This window comes from Cervus elaphus, chromosome 25, assembly GCF_910594005.1.
Source record: "Cervus elaphus chromosome 25, mCerEla1.1, whole genome shotgun sequence".
NCBI classification, from domain to species: Eukaryota; Metazoa; Chordata; class Mammalia; order Artiodactyla; family Cervidae; genus Cervus; species Cervus elaphus.
In genome coordinates, this window is record NC_057839.1 from 43,510,650 (window position 1) to 43,529,680 (window position 19,031).

At 43.3% G+C, this 19,031-nt stretch overlaps 1 protein-coding gene across 7 annotated transcripts in view; it reads right to left on the reverse strand.

The window, feature by feature from the left end:
- The window catches only part of PDZD2 (PDZ domain containing 2), a 255,476-nt gene that overhangs the window by 119,383 nt on the left and 117,062 nt on the right, over positions 1-19,031 (reverse strand). The window lies entirely within an intron of this gene.

The window sequence follows — 19,031 nt, forward strand, 5'->3', positions numbered from 1 at the left end:
TGAATTTTTGCGGGCGGTGGGGAAACAAATCCGAGTTTTCCACGGAGGCACTGTGCCCTTTAGACTCCCAAACACTTCTCAAAGACGAAGGGGCATCTTAAGTCTCCTAGTTCCCCACGTGCTGTGCTGAGTCACTCAGTCGTCTGCGACTCTTTGCAGCCCCATGGACTGTAGCCTGCCAGGCTCCTCTGTCCACGGGGATTCTCCAGGCAAGAATACTGGAGTGGGTTGCCATGTCCTCCTCCAGGGGATGTTCCTGACCCAGGGATTGAACCCAGGTCTCCCAAACTGCAGGTGGATTCTTTAGCTAGGGAAGCCCATGAAATACTGGAGTGGGTAGCCTATCCCTTTTCCAGGGGATCTTCCCAACCAAGGAATCAAACCGGGGTCTTCTGCATGGCAGGAGGATTCTTTACCAGATGATCTACCAGGGAAGCCCTCTAGCTCCCCCCATGCTGGAGAGCAAAGAGACAGGAGTTTTAGGAGGGCGGCAGCAGTCCCAGGTGAGGGGGCAGGGCACCCAATTCACCAGGCACTTAAAGGGCTTCACGTGGATTCTGGCAAAGACCCAGGAGGACACGGTGCCGACAAGGATAGAGGGTCACTCCATAACCAGGGGGTTTTTCTGCACCAGTTAACACTTTGCATCCTGAGTTCTCTTCAAAATTTCCTCCTGAAAGACTTACTTCAGTCTTTTAAAATTAGTTGTTACAGCCTCGAGAGCATCAAGATGAGATTTATTTAATTACCTTCCCTGTTCAACTTCCTCCAAGGGCTTACATATTGGCACCGCCTGTTCTCAAAAGAGCCACCCTTCAAGCAAAAGGAGGTGATTCCAGGTAGGACTTAGAGAAAAGTTAACTTTGACAAAGGAGATCTGTGGGAAATATGAATATTGCTGTTTCTTAAAGAACTGATGGCTTCCCAGGTGGCTCAGTGGTAAAGAATACTCCTGCCAGTGCAGGAGACCTGGGTTTGATCCCTGGATCAGAAAGATCCTCTGGAGTAGGAAGTGGCAACCCACTCCAGTATTCATACCTGGAGAACTCCATGGAGAGAGGAGCCTGGCGGGCTACAGTCCATGGGGTCGCAGAGAGTCATACACAATTGAGCACACACGCACAGAACTGAAAAGCAAGGTTCTCTAAATTACCACGCATGAAGTTTATAGGGTCCAGTTTCACTTGCAACATCTTCAAAAAATATAAATAACTGTGTGACTAAATCCCAAAGGACCTCTTCTCGGGCTCTTTTAAACGGCTGGAGTTCCAGGTCGAAGAGTCTACAAAGAAAAGGTTTTTTTCTTTTCTAAAGTTTAGATGTCCTAATTCTCACTCTTCCTCAGGCAGAGGTGAGGGATCGAAGGAAAAAGAGAGAAAAAAAAAGCAATTGAGAGGAGGAACAAATAAGAAAAGTGAGTTTTCATTCTTTTCTCAAATCCCAATAGGATCAATGAATGGAGCTATATTTTAAAGGCCCTGCCCCAGATTTCACAACACAAAGAATCTCTCAGACAAATCCCAATCCAGCTCCTTGGGAGACTGTGGGGGCTAAAGAGAGAAAATACACAACTCCTCCCCTGCCCCTACCCCAAAGGTGAGGTCCCTGAGAGGCACTCCACAGCAGAACCAGAAGGGAGTCAGTCTGGTGCCAAGAACAGATTTTCTATGAAAATTAAGGAAATGATAGACGAGAATCTGGCTCAAGAACTGAGGACAGGCATCAGGCTCAGGGCTGACAAAGCAGTGAATAAGCAGTTGATTTCTGCCCTCAGAGCTTTCACAGTCAATCTGTAACTAATGTTTTTTGTCATTAATTTTTTTGGTAATTAATTTTTAAAATTAATGTATCAGTTATATAGTTAATGACAAATTATGTTGTTGAAACCATTTTATAGAACATGAAATAGTAATATATCAAATATTGAATTTATTCAATGTGAAAGTAAACGCTTAATAAAAACAACATTAATAAATAAAATCATAAAAGTTACATTTATATCCTACACATTTAAAAATAATCGTAAGTATATGAAGACTCTTCCACCAGAAGCACAGGTTACTTCAGAAGCTTCTGACAGAGAGACTGACCTGCTCTGGGGGTGGGTGCCCACAGGCACGTTTCCTCAGCAAGTACCAAGGGTCTAAGGTCCAGCACAAGTTAGCTAGGCTGGGAGCTGGCCAAAGCCTGAGGCCTGGAGAGATGGGAGAGGGGAAGGCAATCCAGGCAGAGAGGTGAAGACCGTGTTTAGAGTCCTGGGCCAGGAATCTGACTATGAGCTCCAGTTGTGCCTCAAACTGGACATGAAGTCACAGCAAGGCTCTGGGGTTGCACAGTGTCTCCCCCCAGCCCCCGCCCAAAATTCAAGTCTATGTAGAGCTTCAGAGTGTGGCCTTATTTGGTAACAGGGTTTTGCAGATGAAATCAGTTAGGGTTCCAGGTAAGAAACTTTGCAGCTGAAGGTGGAGGAGATCTATACAGCCAGCAAAAACAAGACTGGGAGCTGACTGCGGCTCAGATCACGAACTCCTATTAGCAAAATTCAGACTGAAACTGAAAGTAGGGAAAACCATTAGGCCATTCCAGTATGACCTAAATCAAATCCCTTGCAATTTACACAGTGGAAGTGACAAATAGATTCAAGGAATTAGATCTAACAGACAGAGTGCCTGAAGAACTATGGACAGAGGTTTATAACACTGTACAGGATGCAGTGAACAAAACCCCATCCCCAAGAAAAAGAGATGCAAAAAGGCAAAATGGTTATCTGAGGAGGCTTTACAAATAGCTGAGAAAACAAGAGAATCTAAAGGCAAAGGAGAAAGGGAAAGATATACCCATCTGAATGCAGAGTTCCAAAGAATAGCCAGGAGAGATAAGAAAGCCTTCCTAAGTGAACAATGCAAATAGAGAAAACCAATAGAAAGGGAAAGACTAGAGAGCTCTTCCAAGAAAATGAGAGATACCAAGGGAACATTTCATGCAAAGGACACAAAGGGGACAAAAAGGGCAGAAATGGTATGGACCTATCAGAAGCAGCAGATACTCAGAAGAGGTGGCAAGAATACACAGAACTATACAAAAAAGATCTTAATGATGTGGATAACCACGATGGTGTGATCACTTACCTAGAGCCAGACATCCTGGAGTGCAAAGTCAAGTAGGCCTTAGGAAGCATCACCACAAACAAAGCTAGTGGGAGGTGATGGAATTCTAGCTGAGCTATTTCAAACCCTAAAAGATGATGCTGTGAAAGTGCTGTAGTCAATATGCCAGCAAATGTTGAAAATTCAGCAGTGGCCATAGGACTGGAAAAGGTCAGTTTTCATTCCAATCCCAAAGAAGGGCAATGCCAAAGAATGCTCAAACTACTGCACAACTGCAGTCACTTCACATGCTAACAAGGCAATGTTCAGAATTCATCAAGCTCAGCTTCAACAGTGTGTGAATCGAAAACTTTCAGATGTACAAGCTGGATTTAGAAAAGGCAGAGGAACCAGAGATTAAACTGCCAACATCCGTTGTATCATAGAAAAAGCAAGAGAATTCCAGAAAAAAATCTACTTCTACTTCATTGACTATGCAAAAATAGTTGAATGTGTGGATCACAGAAAACTGTGGAGAATTCTTCAAGAGATGGGAATACCAGACCACCTTACCTGCCTCCTGAGAAATCTGTATGCAGGTCAAGAAGCAACAGTTAGAACCGGTCATGAACAACAGACCTGCTCCAAATTGGAAAAGGAGTACATCAAGGCTGTATATTGTTACCCTGCTTACTTAATTTATATGCAGAATACAGGATGTGAACTGCTGGGCTGGATGAAACTCAAGCTGGAATCAAGAATGCCAGGAGAAATATCAATAACCTCAGATACGCAAATGACATCACCCTTCTGGCAGAAAGTGAAGAGGAACCGAAGAGCCTCTTAATGAAGGTGAAGGAGGACAGTGAAAAAGCTGGCTTAAAACAACATTCAAAAAACAAACATCACGACATCCGATCCCATCACTTCATGGCAAGTAGGTGGGGAAATAATGACAGACTTTCTTGGGCTCCAAAATCACTGTGGATGGTGACTGCAGCCATGAAATTAAAAGACACTTGCTCCTTATAAGAAAAGCTACGACAAACCTGGACAGTGTATTAAAAAGCAGAGACATCACTTAGCTGACAAAGGTCCATCTGATCAAAGCTATGGCTTTTCCAGTAGTCATGTATGGATGTGAGAGTTAACCACAAAGAAGGCTGCTGCTGCTGCTAAGTCATATCAGTCGTGTTCGACTCTTTGCGACCCCATGGACTGCAGCCTACCAGGCTCCTCCGTCCATGGGATTTTCCAGGCAAGAGTACTGGAGTGGGTTGCCATTGCCTTCTCTGAAAGAAGGCTGAGCACTGAAGAATTGATGCTTTTGAACTGTGGTGCTAGAGAAGACTCTTGCGAGTCTCTTGGACTGCAAGGAGATCAAACCAGTCCATCTTAAAGGAATTCAATTCTCAATATTCATTGGAAGGACTGATGCTGAAGCTTAAACTCCAATACTTTGGCCGCCTGATGCAAAGAGCTGATTCACTGAAAAAGACCCTGATGCTGGGAAAGACTGAAGGCAGGAGAAAGGGACAACAGAGGCTGAGATGGTTGGATAGCATCACCCACTCAGTGGACATGAGTTTGAGCAAAGTCCAGAAGCTGGTGAAGGACAGGGAAACCTGGCGTGCTACAAGCAGTCCATGGGGTTGCAAAGAGTCGGACATGACTGAGTGACTGAACAACAACTAGATAAGAACATACTGATTTAGAATGAATCCTAAATTCAATAAGAGTGTCCTTATAAGAGTCAGAAAGGAACCAGGAGAGACCCAGAGAAGAGGGGATGTGAGGGTGGAGGGTGGAGGCTGGAGGGAGGGGTCTACAAGGCAAGAGATGCTGGGGGTTATGGAAGACTGGTAGCTGAGGGAGAGGCGGGGGATAATTTCCTCCTCAGAGCCCTCAGAAGTAACCAGCTATGCTGACCACTTGATTTCAAACTGCTAGCCTTCACAACTGTGAGAAAATAGATTCCTGCTTGAAGTACTGGAATCTGTGGTGCTTTATTACGTAGTCCTGGGAACAAATGTAGCCTCCTCCCCTCCTTTTAGCTTTGCCAAGAGGTTCTGACTCTTAGATTTCTTTCGTAATGAGAGGCAAAGTTGTAAAACCTCTAAAATCTGCTTAAAATAATTCTTATCATGATTTGCACGGTATGACACAAGAAATGTTCACATATTGAAGTATGGGGAAGTCATTCATTATGGCTCACATGTGAGTTGACCTGAATTTTATGCTAACAGCCTGGCTGTTTGCGGCCTATCAAGTATACATTATACATCGGCTTTAATTATTAAAGAAAAGGGAGCACTGGCCAGAAGTAAACAATGCCTGTGCAAAAATAAATGTTAAATGCCTCCATTCCTGAGACACCAATGCTGGGATAAGACTCTCTTCCTAGGTGCCAAGGCCACGCCGACTCACTCTGTATGTGCTGATTTTCCTCCCCTCAACTGTGAAGGAATCCCTTCAACTGTTTAGTATCCTTGACTTATCTGATGTTCTTTGTTCTGACAAGATATAAAACTGTGCTAAAAACCATGCTTCTCCAGAGCAGTTCCTCCGAGTTATATGAGAAGTTGTCTTCCAGACTATAGTCCTCAGTTTAGCTCAAATCAAACTACATCCTATTCATATCATAGATGGCTTATTGATTATTTTTGTCAACACTTAAAAACAATCTTTAAAAACATCAAGACAAACTTCCCTATTTCACAACTAATATGTATCGTGTCATTTCTTTGGATTAATTCATAAGAACAAAGATGATTTACTGACTCAAACTTAAATAATATACATCATTTTTAAATATTTAAATATATATTTTAAAGTACAGAGATACCTATGATATCAAGAACAGAAACCAAGACAAAGTAAAACAAAACCAAGTCCTGCCATTTAAGTCCTTGGATGTTTAGAGTTTTTTGCATTTGAACTGTATTAAATATTTTGGTTTGTTTTTCAAGTTATGATGTTTGGCATCTAGTTAACAGCAAGAGAGAAATTTTCAGCTGCAACTGTAATCACATGTCTTCAAACAACACATCACAGGGGTGAATAGTCTTTAATAAATAGTAGCTACCTTGGATAGAACAAGAGACAGCTGTTATGGAGGAATTTTGATCATATGAAATGTAACCTAAAGATGCAGTGAACATCTTCTTAAAGAGAATCACTACTGTTACATTCCTTGTGAATTTGAATCACCAGTGTCCCCTTATCCTTGCCATTCATGATTCACTAAAGGCACAAAGACAAAATAATTTAGGACCATGCAGTGGAAAAAACCACTGTGGTGGCTAGAGCACATCATCTGTGAGATGAACTGGGTATCTCAGTCCTAAGAACAATTGATTATTTTCCTATTCAGTATCTGCTTTGAGATTCTCAAACCATCTTAGAGACAGGAATGATTAAATGATTTTCTTTCCCTTGACTTTCAACCATGAATTTCAAATTGACTCCAGGACCACCTTTAATAGCCTGAACTTCAGGAACGCCTCTGCAAACTCCAGGTAAATTCCCTGTCACAGGTTTGTGATGTTCGACCTCCTTGCCTCAGGGTGGGGTCTTGTGGTACAATGAGCATCAGAGAGCTTGAACCACAGGTTGTTGATTTGCTTCTGGGTCAGAGCCAACAGGAACTACTTGTGTTGTCATTTCAGCCTCGTTCCTCACTAGACACAATTCAGAGGGTATTTAGAAAGCAAACAAACCCAATAAAGATGTCAATAAGTATTAGCCATGCTTCACTCAGATTTCTAAAGGACCCTAAACCTTGGAATGGACTCGTTTCCTCTTTGTCCTTTCTCCTAAGGCATCTGACAGGTGATCAGAGCACATGTTTTAAGTTGCTAGCCACCCCTCCATTTTCCTGAAGCACAGAATGGACTGCCATCTTGTTAGCCAAGCATGGACAGACATGTTACATAACAGAATCAAAGACTTCAGATTTGCATGGCTCAGGCCTCACCCAAAAGTTCTTGGGAAGGGAGGAGTCTCTATTTATACCTGCTTTAAGACATGCCTACATTTCTAATGGGTGCCTTCATCTAACAAGACCGTTTTCCCTTCCGTATACAAACAAAGTTTCGATTTGCTGCTCACACCTATATATACATAGGGGAGAACAGGGGGAAAGACCAAGAGAACAGTGTTAAGCAGTGTATCAAGGGAAGGATAAAAGACCCTTCCCAACTGTTATGTTGCACAATAGACAGGAAAGTTTAGTACCCTCACTGCTACTATTAATATCACCTTATTTTGGTGTAAGTCTTTACATCTTAGGAAAGTCACTATTAGCAGTTGTATCGTCTTCTGTATCTGACCATTCCAGACTTGTGAGGTGGGTAACAAAAAGGAGGTGGTCTCCAGTCTATAAGCTCAGGGACAGAGACGATGGAGCTTCATGGAGCCCATTTGGTCTCCTGGAGCAGAGCAACAAGAGAGGGTAATGCTGTTTTAGGAGCTAGCTAGACCCCGGCCAGAAGATCTTCCAGAACTCTCCCCGAGCCACAGAAAGGGTGTGATGTTCTCAGGGGAGTGGGCTGGGTTAGCCCCAGAAGCCTATTGGTCAGAAAGGAGGTTTTGGAGCCTGGAAAACCTAGGTTCTGTCACTTATAGTTGTGTGACTTTAGAGCAAATTATGTTTTCCTTTTTGCCTCAGCTTCCTCATCTGAAATGGGTTGCTATGATAAGTAAGTGACATTTAGATGCAAAGCATGAGCCCAAAATACCAATACTTAAAAAATGTTCACAGTGATGACATTCAGTCTACTGGGCTACCTATGGAGAGACGTCAATTAATGACACGTTTAAGTCCCCATTGGTGAAGAGAAGGCACGAAAAACCTACATACATGTGTTTTCAGTTGTGTCTGATTCTTTACGACACCGTGGACTGTAGCCTGCCACGATCCTCTGACCATGGGATCCACCAGGCAAGAATACTGAAGTGGGTTGCCATGACCTCCTCCAAGGGATCTTCCCGACTCAGGGATCGAACCTGCGTCTCTTATGTCTCCTGCACTGGCAGGTGGGTTCTTTATCACAGGTATCACCTGGGAAACCCAGAAACCCACATGGCGAAGATGAAAATGCTGGGCAACTGGACACCAGTCCCAGGGCCCTGGCCCATGTGATCAGGGAAAGTTGATTTCACTGTCACCTCAGGAGAGGCTGTCTACCTCCCAAGTAAATCAACTTTCTAACCTGGCATTCTACAGCATCACATGTGAGTCACCCTAATCTCAGAGTCTGGCCCCAGCAAGAAGGAGGTCTGTTTCCAGCCTGGATGGGAGAGAAGTTTGGGGGAGGATGGATACATGTGTATGTGTGGCTGAGTCCCTCTTCTGTCCACCTGAAAAGATCACAACACTGTTAATCAACTAGATTCTGATATAAAATAAAAAGTATAAGATAAAAAGCAAAAAGAGGACTGTTTCAAAGGAGCAAGAGGGCAGGGGAAGTTCTCAGAAACATCTAACACTGTTGGACTCCTTGTTCTATCTCTTTCCAACCCCTAAAGAGGCAGGTCCTCTCTGGAAGTTCCACAGGGCACAGATCCTGGCTATCCTCCAATGTCCGGCCCTGGGCTGATTACACTCAAATTGGCACTTGATGATAAAATGTTTTATGAGTGCTCCAGTGGTTTTTACTTGTGTGTCTTGTCAATCATATCAATTACCTCCGAAATATCAATAACCTCTGATACGCAAATGACACCACCCTTATAGCAGGAAGCGAAAAGGAACTGAAGAGCCTCTTGATGAAAGTGAAAGAGAGTGAAAAAGCTGGCTTAAAACTCAACATTCAAAAAACTAAGATCATGACATCTAGTCCCATCACTTTATGGCAAATAGATGGGGAAACAATGGAAACAATGACAGACTTTATTTTCTTGGCCTCCAAAATCACTGCAGATGATGACCGCAGCCATGAAACTAAAAAATGCTCGCTCCTTGGAAGAAAAGCTATGATCAACCTAGACAGCATATTAAAAAAGCTGAGACATTACTTTGCAGAAAAAAGTCCATCTAGTCAAAGCTATGGTTTTTTCAGTAGTCATGTATGGATGTGAGAGTTGGACCATGAAGAAGGCTGAGTGCTGAAGAATTGATGCTTTTGAATTGTGGTGTTGGAGAAGACTCTGGAGAATCCCTTGGACTGCAAGGCGATCAAGCCAGTCAATCCTAAAGAAAATCAACCCTGAATATTCATTGGAAGGACTGATGCTGAAGCTGAAGCTCCAATACTTTGGCCACCTGATGTGAAGAGCCGATTCACTGGAAAAGACCCTGATGCTGGGGAAGATTGAAGGCGGGAGGAGAAGGGGACAACAGAGGACAAGATGATTGGATGGCATCACTGACTCAATGGATGTGAGTTTGAGCAAGCTCCAGGAAATAGTCAAGTACAGGGAAGCCAGGTGTGCTGTAGTCCATGGGGTCACTAAGAGTCAGACACAACTGAGCGACTGAACAACTTGTCAATCAGCAAGACTGTGTACACTTTGAAGTGGGTGAGTGGCCCTTTTGCAACCTCTTATCCCTGCCTCCCCAGGCCCTCCTCCAGAATATTCCTAGGCACCCTCTAAGCCAACAGTCACAGTCCATTTAAGAGAATCGAATCCTTTATCCTTTGCATTAAGCAATAATGAGGCATGGTAGAGAAATGCATTCAGAATATCAACAAACAACAACAAAGCGATAATTTTCAAAACATTAAGAGAATTTTACAAAAGTACATTTAGACATGGTGCTACATTTTCTAAATGTGAATCACTGTTAAGTGAAGAAAGAGGTTTAAAAATAGTAATAGCTGCTATAATTTATATGCATATTTGCTGTGGTCCACACGCTGTGGTGAGCACACTGAGAAAGTTACACAACTCGTGAACACATTCTTGAAAGAAAAAATGCATATGGTGAAGTATACAGAATAAAACATGAAAATCACTCCGTTGTATCACCCCAAAAACCATTCCTGTAACTTTCAACTTTTATCTTACAGTCATTCTCATCCATAAGTGTTATGGATTCTAACCCATAAGAATCTGAATTCTTGAATTTCTAAGTCTTACTTAGGGGGCTTCAACACCTTAGCTAATATTCTCCTATTTTCTTCTAATACCCTTTAAAGACTGTATTTTTATGTTTATCTCTAGCTCATTTGGAATTTATTTCAAGTGGGACTCCTCTCTAAAAAGTTTTGTCTTTCAATAAAATCCACCAAACAGATTGCCTTCTATCCTCCAGTTTTGAAATGTCTCCCTTTTCATGCACCAAATTTCCTGACATAGATGGGATATTTGGGATTCTCTGCTCTGCTCCACTGGTCCGTCCGTCAGTGACTGTGCCATTCTGTTTGAATTACCAGAGCTTCAAAGTGTAGCTCACTGTCTGGTGAGAAAGAACACGCCTCGTCTTATTGTTCTTATTTTCCCCCAAATTTCTTGTCTTTCCACTCGCTCCCTTTCCAGATAAATTTTAGTTTATCACTTTAGGTCCCCCAAATCATCATTTTCAGATTTTGATGGAAACTACATGTATTTACAGATAAGATAGGATAGGAAGGCTGTATCCTTAAAGGACTGTCTGTAGAGCCCATTTACCAGGTACAGGAACTGTGGTTATAAATACATAATCTGAACAACTGTTCTTTAGTTGAAGATATGACGAGTTAAGGTCACCCCCATTAGAAAGCAAATGGCTAATTCACCCAGTCAGCCCTAGCGGTCAGCTCTGAATCTTTAGAGCCAACCTCCATGCTGTAATCAACATCCCACAAGTTTCCAATTGAGGTTATGAAATCCAAGAAGGTTTTATTTAAAAGTTATTTTTACCAAATCATAACTCAAAAGGTAGACAGAGGTTACAAATTCAGACATTCCCATCACATAATTACTTCAAATCACCCTCTCCCTTCTTTCTAACCTGAATTTCAGAACTGCAGTGTTTATGATACAACTATATATCTCTTGGCATAGATATCTCAGAATTATTACCATAGATATTTAGTGGAACAAGTCCAATTTTAAACTGAAAACAGTACTTTAAAAGATTTTGAAATTCTGGCATCCCTGTTTATGTAATAATTACAATTCAATAAAAAAGCTATAATATTAAAACAGTGACAGATTTCCTTTAGAGATGCCTGACCAGATTTTTTCCTTAAAAAGAAAAAACAATAAACAGAAGGGTTTAAACTTGTTTTAAAGTGTAATAAGAGATAGAAACAAGATCTGTATTCAAAATAGACAAAAATCTTGTGCTGATGCTTGCGGGCAAAGAAAAAGAAAACATACATACTCTGTCTAAATACTCTTCATATTTTTTCAACCTTTCAGGAAATACTATAAAGATAACAATCTAGCATGTCTGAAGTGTAGAGATCATACATGAGAATAACAGTTTCTCCAACTGATGGACTGTATTTGGCTGAGAATAGAGAAGAAACACAAAATCTCTTTTTCATGAGAAGTTACACAGACCTCTAATACTATAAAGATAACAATCTAGCATGTCTGAAGTGTAGAGATCATACATGAGAATAACAGTTTCTCCAACTGATGGACTGTATTTGGCTGAGAATAGAGAAGAAACACAAAATCTCTTTTTCATGAGAAGTTACACAGACCTCTATCTGATGTAACAGCACATTCAAGGAATGAGTGGGTAAATCAACCATGGCTCATCTGTATAATGGAATACTACTTAACAAGGAAAAAGAAGGGACTATGGATACATGTAACAACATGGATGAATCTCAAAGGTATTATGCCAACTGAAAGAAGCAAGACTTAAGTAACTACGTACTATATGATTTCATTTATATGAAATTCTGGAAAAGACACAACAACAGAATGTATCAGTGGTTTCCAAAAGCTGGGGGTAAGGAGAGGATTTTACTACAAAGGGGTGCTTTTTAGCACGATGGAATGGTTCTCCATATTAAGTATGGTGGTAATTCATATGACTTATTTTTGTTAGAATTTATAGACTTGAACAACTAGAAATATCTTCCTTTAGTTCCTTTCTTGTTAGCATTATGTCTCAATTTTATTCTTTAAATGGAGTCCATTTAACCCTTTCTTTTGAGATTTGCTAAAGAGTGCAAGCAAATTATACTTCAATAAACTTATCATCATTATCAACAGTATTTTTGCAAACCAAACCCTGTCTTCCCACACCATCTTCCATCTATCAAAACACAGCAGCTACTTATTTGCTTATAAAGAAAGGATTGACTTAATGAAAGTAAAGTGTACAAAACTCAATCTTCCTTACTGGTTTATGCTCTTCATTTTTCCAGTCATCTGGACATTCTCTATAGTGAATCAAGTTAACCATATTAAATGCTGGTCCTAGGCTCTTGGATTGCAACCTGATCCCATGAGACAAGTCTCACATAGTTTGAAACAAGTCTCACATAATTTCAGCCCAAACCAATGTGTTTTCAGAAACAGTCAACTGAATTTCATGACACAACCAACTAAAGGCACTGCAGTAGCTGACTGCGTTAAGAATAGTATACTGCCCACATCAAAGGAAGGGATAATCCTGTTCTGGATAAGGCTGAAGGTAGAGGGACTGATTTTAAGTGGCAATTCTGTCATGTGATAAGCAACTAACGAGACTAAGGGTATTACCCTGGAGAAGATGATAAGGGTGGGGGGCAGCGGTTAGGAAGGAAATAATGGCTTTACACACAAATACATAAATGGTCATACAAAGACAGGGGTAGACTTCCTCCCGGTGGCCCACTTTATAGGATTAGTACTAATGAGAAGAAGATAAGGAGTGGAAGATATTTGACTTTATGAGACAAAGACTTTGCAAACACTCCAGGCTACCCCTTGATGCAGTGGTGCTTTCTGAAGGAGGAAGGTCACTGAGGATGCGGCAGGTGAGGTTTTAGGTTTGGTGGGAGGCTGGGTGAAAGGGTTTATACAAACAGAAATGACCAACAGTAAGTCCATCACACTGAACTTGGTGGTCAACAAGCTATGTCACATCCAAGAAAGGATGGAGCATCTAGGTATTGAAAGAGAGGAAAGGCAGGAAAAAGGGAAGATGTGGACATGTGAAAAGATGGTGGAGAAAGAGACGACCAACTGAAATGCATTTTGCCTGGTGGTAGGGAAGATGAACGTTTGCCTGGCTATCCAGCATCCAATCATCCTTTGGATTCAGGACAAGTTCCTATTACACGGGAGGTGATGGAGAAGGCACACTTATTCTCTGTCTTCACTCCCAGACACCAGTCCACCAGTTTTCAAACTGTAGGCTCTTGCCTGACTCTGGAACAGATGAGATGGTTGGATGGCATCACCAACTCTATGAACATGAGTTTGAGTAAGCTCCAGGAGCTGGTGATGGACAGGGAAGCGTGGCATGCTGCAGTCCATGGAGTCACAAAGAGCTGGACACGACTGAGCAACTGAACTGACTGTCTGATGAAGACACAGGGATAGATGAAGGCTAGTCACAGGAGTCTAGTAACGGTGGTGGTGGCAGTGTGATGCCCTAAACATACTGCTCCTGTGCTAAGACCTTGGATGTGTTCTTGCTCATTCTTTTGAACCCAGATCTTAATTAACACTTCCCTTGGTTCCTGTGCTACCCAGTACTTTCTCACTAAATTTCACTTCCACTTAAATGAGATAATTGATTTCTATCTTACAACTTCAAAACCCTAACTAATAGGATCACACGGACTGGGTGGGGAAGGGGGGGTTCTAAGAGCTCGTTTACATTATCTTTATGCCATACATGAGGTTGAAACTCTTAACAAACCACACAGCTCCTAATATTGCTTGCACTTGGAGAACTTAAAAAAAAAAAAAGAAAGAAAAAATCAGGTTCCCTATCTCTACCTTGACCCTCTACCCCTAACTGCTTCCAAGATTCTCAAATCCTAAATCAGGGCCGAGGGGGAGGAGGAGGAGGAGGAGGAGGAGGGGACGGTAGAAGGTAGAAGCACATTCTTTCCCGCCTTGGGTTTTCTGGGCAGTTCTAATGCAGACTCTTAGCAAGCTGGCATTTGGGTGTCTAAGCAAATGAGAATGACTTGAACCATCGAACACAATTTGTCTGTATTACTAAAGACTTCTAAAATCCTCTTTTCAGATCAGATCTGAGCAGCTTATATGTATGTACAGGCTGAATCTCACCTCTGGCTCTTCTCGTTAGCACACAGCTCCCACATTCCAGTATTCTGGCCTGGAGGATTCCATGGACTGTATGGTCCATGGGGTCGCAAAGAGTCAGACACGACTGAGCGACTTGCACTTTCACTTTCCTCACACAAACCCTCCAGTGCTTCTACTGTGTATGCATGCCTCAGGGAATGAATTTCTCATTCTCCCTGCCTACAGAGATCCTATTTATGCACCAAGGTCCTCTCCCATGAGCTCTTTCCCAGACACTCCAACCTAGGACTTTTCCACAGACTCTTACTATCTCAGAGCTACAAGGGTCCCCTGGGGAGCACAGGCCAGCTATGTCATGCCATTACATCAATACTCTTTTCATCAGAAGTCGTTTCTTACACTTGACTTCAAGGTTTCATTGTACTTCTACCCTGTCCACAGTCCATAAGTTTTCTTTAAGCAACTCCTATAGAGACATATTTGGTGCTTAATATCATTAAGGTTGACTACCACAGACTGATTCCCTCATTCTCAAGCAGTGCTTGCCATTTCTTAGGGAGAAAAAAGAAGCTTTATCCATTTTAGGCTTATCTCTCTGTTGGAACAGTTGCAGAAACTTTTCACAGATATTAGAATCTGTCTGGTTCTTCCTCTAGTCTGGAATGCAAGGTTGAAAACTCTGCCATTCTCAAGATGAAAAATCTTGAAGCATTTTCACCACTCAGAGCAGCAGGAGAGGCATGAAAGACAGTCCCTGCCTTCAAGCAGATGGGAAAACATCCTGTGACATGCACCCACTCGCTCACCCAAACGTTCCTGGCTCTGAAGCACAGCTGGAAAGTGGCCATTAAAGGGCAGAGGGTGTGAAATGATTCACTAATGGGCCATTAGAGCAGCTTTAATCAGGAAATTCAGAAGTGATGTATTTCTGTGAGAGTCTTGATTGTCCTCCCCTCTCCTCCAAGCAAGCCTTCCACTGGGTTATAATAGAATAAAGTATTTCTTCCACCTATAGTGATTCTATTTGGGCCACTCAGCAGAAACAAAGTCTCTGGGGGTAGTACAATAATATTGGTAATGATGAGACCATGTTATAAGTACATAATGCTTTGTACTTTTCTTCCCCAAAGCCCTTCAAATGCATTGTTTTGTTTGACTTCACAATAGCTTTGTAAGGGAGGCAGTGAGAATGATGTGATACTCATTTTATAGATGGGGAAGTTGAGACATTGAAGGATGAAGTGTTCCAACCAAGAGCTGGGGTTCCTGGCATTCCAGGGGCCCCAGTGTGCCAGCTGAGGACACTCACATTTTAGTGCTCGAACTGGGGGACAAGGTTTGGGTTCAATGTGGTCCTTACCCTGTGTATGTGGGCATCTGCTTACTGTTGCTCTACTCTGACAAGCTCAGAAACAAGGCCCCCAAGGCTGAGAAGAATGGGTCTTGTCAGGGAGCACAGAGCTTGTACTGGGCATGATCTTCAGATGTTAAGCTAGATGACACCCCTAATGTAGTCAGCCAATTCATCCACTAAGCCTCAGTTTCCTCTCCTTGAAAATGAGGGCTCCGGGCCTGAGATAATGGGTCGACAGCAGTGGTTTCCAAATTTGGCTGACTATAAGAATAAGCCTTTTATCTGAAGAAGAGAGAGGGAAAAAAAGAAACCATTTTATATGATGACAAATGTTCATTACGTGGATGATTTGAGCAAAAAAGAAAAGTACAAACAAGAAGGGAAAAAGCTCTTCAGTCACCATGACCCACTGGTGACAGGACGACGACGACACAAAAACATCTGCAAACAGGTGGCCGCCCGTCTGAGGGGCTTCTCTGCTCCCACGGGATGTCTGACAAGGACAACTCTAGACGCTCACCCGGAACTGGGGGGTGGGGCCTGGCAATCTGTATTTTATGGAAATGCCTCTTGGTTTGGGAATCAGGGGCATCCATACTCTCTGTCCCGAGAGCACAAATAGCGAGAAAGACTTAAAAGAAAACGAGAAGTAAGAAAGAGTAGTAACAGGAGGCGTCCCACTGTGATGGACATGCAGCTGCAGAAGTCCTACCTGCCCCCTTCATGCACGCCCCCCCCCCCCTCAGAGAGGATCTGCACACGGTGGGGTGGGAAGCCAAGGACACCCAGGAAACATCTGGATCTGGTCCAAGAGGGCAGAGGTGGTCAGGGCCGAAGCACAACAACTGCTGGGTCACCACAAAGTGGGAGAGAAAGCAGGGAATAAAAACAGGGCGGGGGAAGGGAGGTCTTCAGGGAATCTAGTCAAGGTGAGCCCAAAGACTGAGGGAATCAGGGTGTGAATATCTGGTCTTATACATGAGAGAGAACATGGAGTCTAGGTCCCTGGAACATTCCTCAAGACATATTCCATACAAAGTCCTCATTTTCAACTACCTCTCTCCGGGGAAGATAGCACTAAGATGGCAGAAACAAGCGAACAAAGAAAGTGACAACACATTCAGTCACTGGAAGGATCCTTCCCTCACTAGCAATTAATAACCTGGGTTTTGGATGCCACTCCCCTGGGAGTTTGATTAGCAGGGGTCAGTCCCCAGGTATCTGATAGCCTCTGGTATATGAACAAAATTGGATTTCTGCACCTCTGCAGCCGCCCTGGGCTTCCAAGTAGCTCAGCTGGTAAAGAATCTGCCCGCAACGCAGGGGACCCCGGTTCGATTCCTGGGTTGGGAAGTACCCCTGGAGAAGTGATAGGCTACCCACTCCAGTATTCTTGGGCTTCCTTGGTGGCTCAGACGGTAAAGAATCCACCTGCAATGTAGGAGGCCTGGGAAGATTCCCTGGAGGAGGGCATGGCAACCCACTCTTAACATTCTTGCCTGGAGAACCCCCATGGACAGAGGAGCCTGGTGGGCTAGAGTCCATGGAGTTGCCAAGAGTCAGACACGACTGAGCAGCTAAGCACAGCGCAGCAGCTGCCCTGTGAAGCCGCCCCCCGGGTGCAACACAGAAGTGGTTTCAGGGAGGCTGGCAGCACATCTTCAGGAGGCAACGGGTCAGAACAGGCCTGGGGTGCGGGTGGGGGTTCAGGGGTTAAAGACAGCCGCTCTGGCCACGAAGGCTCAATGACACTTCCCCCTCAAACGCTCCACCAAAGGACCTTTCTCCAATTTGTGAATGTCTCATGAGCATCTTACAAAGACATTCAACTTGCATCATCTAATTACACACTTAATAAATCACCCCTGGGGAGAGAAGAAAGCCACATGGTGTTCCTTGAACACAGCACATAGCCACCACGCAGGCACAGGGATGGATGGTAATCTGCCTCCTGCCCGCTCCACATGAGCGGGGCCCAGGCCACAGGCTGCAGGCAGGCATCACCTGGTGCACGTGGGACCCAGGAGACCCACAAATGACCCCTCACAGGGCCACAGCTTCAGCAGCTTCCCGCTTCCCAGAGACACGGATCTCCCCTATGCCCCTCACCTGAGCTGTCTCCCCTTCACTTCACAGCCTGCCAGCTACTCTGGGCTCCCAGAAGACCCAATACAGGACACTTGGAGGCTGAAGTTTGTCCTTTGAGATTCTCCCCCTTTCCCTCTCCTGGGGCATCTCCTCCCACAGCCAAGTGTTACAATAGTTAAGCTATTGCCTACGACTAAGATGGAGAGAAATAATTAAAGGTGAGTGTGGAAAATGCAAGCTTTTCTTTGGATTACTGTGGGCCTCTGCCTTGCTACCCAGGTGGCACAGTGGTAAAGAATCCCCCTGCCAATGCAGGAGATAGAACAGACGCAGATTCGATCCCTGGGTAGGGAAGATCCCCTGGAGTAGGAAATGCAAACCCACTCCAGTATTCATGCCTGAAAAATTCCATGGTCAGAGGAGCCTGGCAGGCTACAGTCTATTGGGTCTCGAAGAGTCAGACATGACTGAGTGCACACGCGCACACATACACACACACACTCTGAATTTGAGAAATGCAGACGTCTCAGGCCCCAACCCAGACTTACTGCATGTGTGCATACGTGTTCAGTTGCTTCAGTCCTGTCTGACTCTTTTCCAGCACTATGAACTGTAGCCCACCAGGCGCCTTTGTACATGGGATTCTCCAGGCAAGAATACTGGAGTGGGTTGCCATGCCCTTCTCCAGGGGATCTTTGAGACCCAGGGATCAAACCCACATCTCCTGAATTTCAGGTGGATTCTTTACTGCTGAGCTACCGGGGAAGCCCAGACCTACTGCATAAAAATCTTCATTTTATCAAGATCCCAGGTGATTCATAGGTTAGAACATGCTCTACAGTCCTGGGTTATTTTTTTCCTGGTAAATGAAGATCTAAATAAAGATCAAATGGTTACTTTAAGACAGCTTTTTTCCTTTTCTTGCTTCCTTTCTTTTTTAAAAATATTTTTGTACCATGGGCCTCTGTCTGGTGAAGTCTCAAAATGATATTTTTAAATACATAAAATACCTAGGATTACAAAGAAAGCCAATTATGTTGAAATACAACACCCTAAATATTTTAAAATGTACACTATCAAACCCATGTGCTTTTTTATTAGCACGTTAGGGATATCTATTAACAAATTAATTAACCGATTTTCAAAGGAGTAGTGAGTGTTTGATATCAAAAGATACCCACCCACAAATAGTGTGTACCATTTCTACTAGTGACAAAGACATGAGGACTGCAAATACTACTGTGCTTTGTTGTCTGCATCCTTTATTGAAGGAAAACACTACATCTGAACTAGTGTTTAGTGACAACAAACATTTAACTTTCTTCCCTTCCAGGCTTACTGTCCCTACT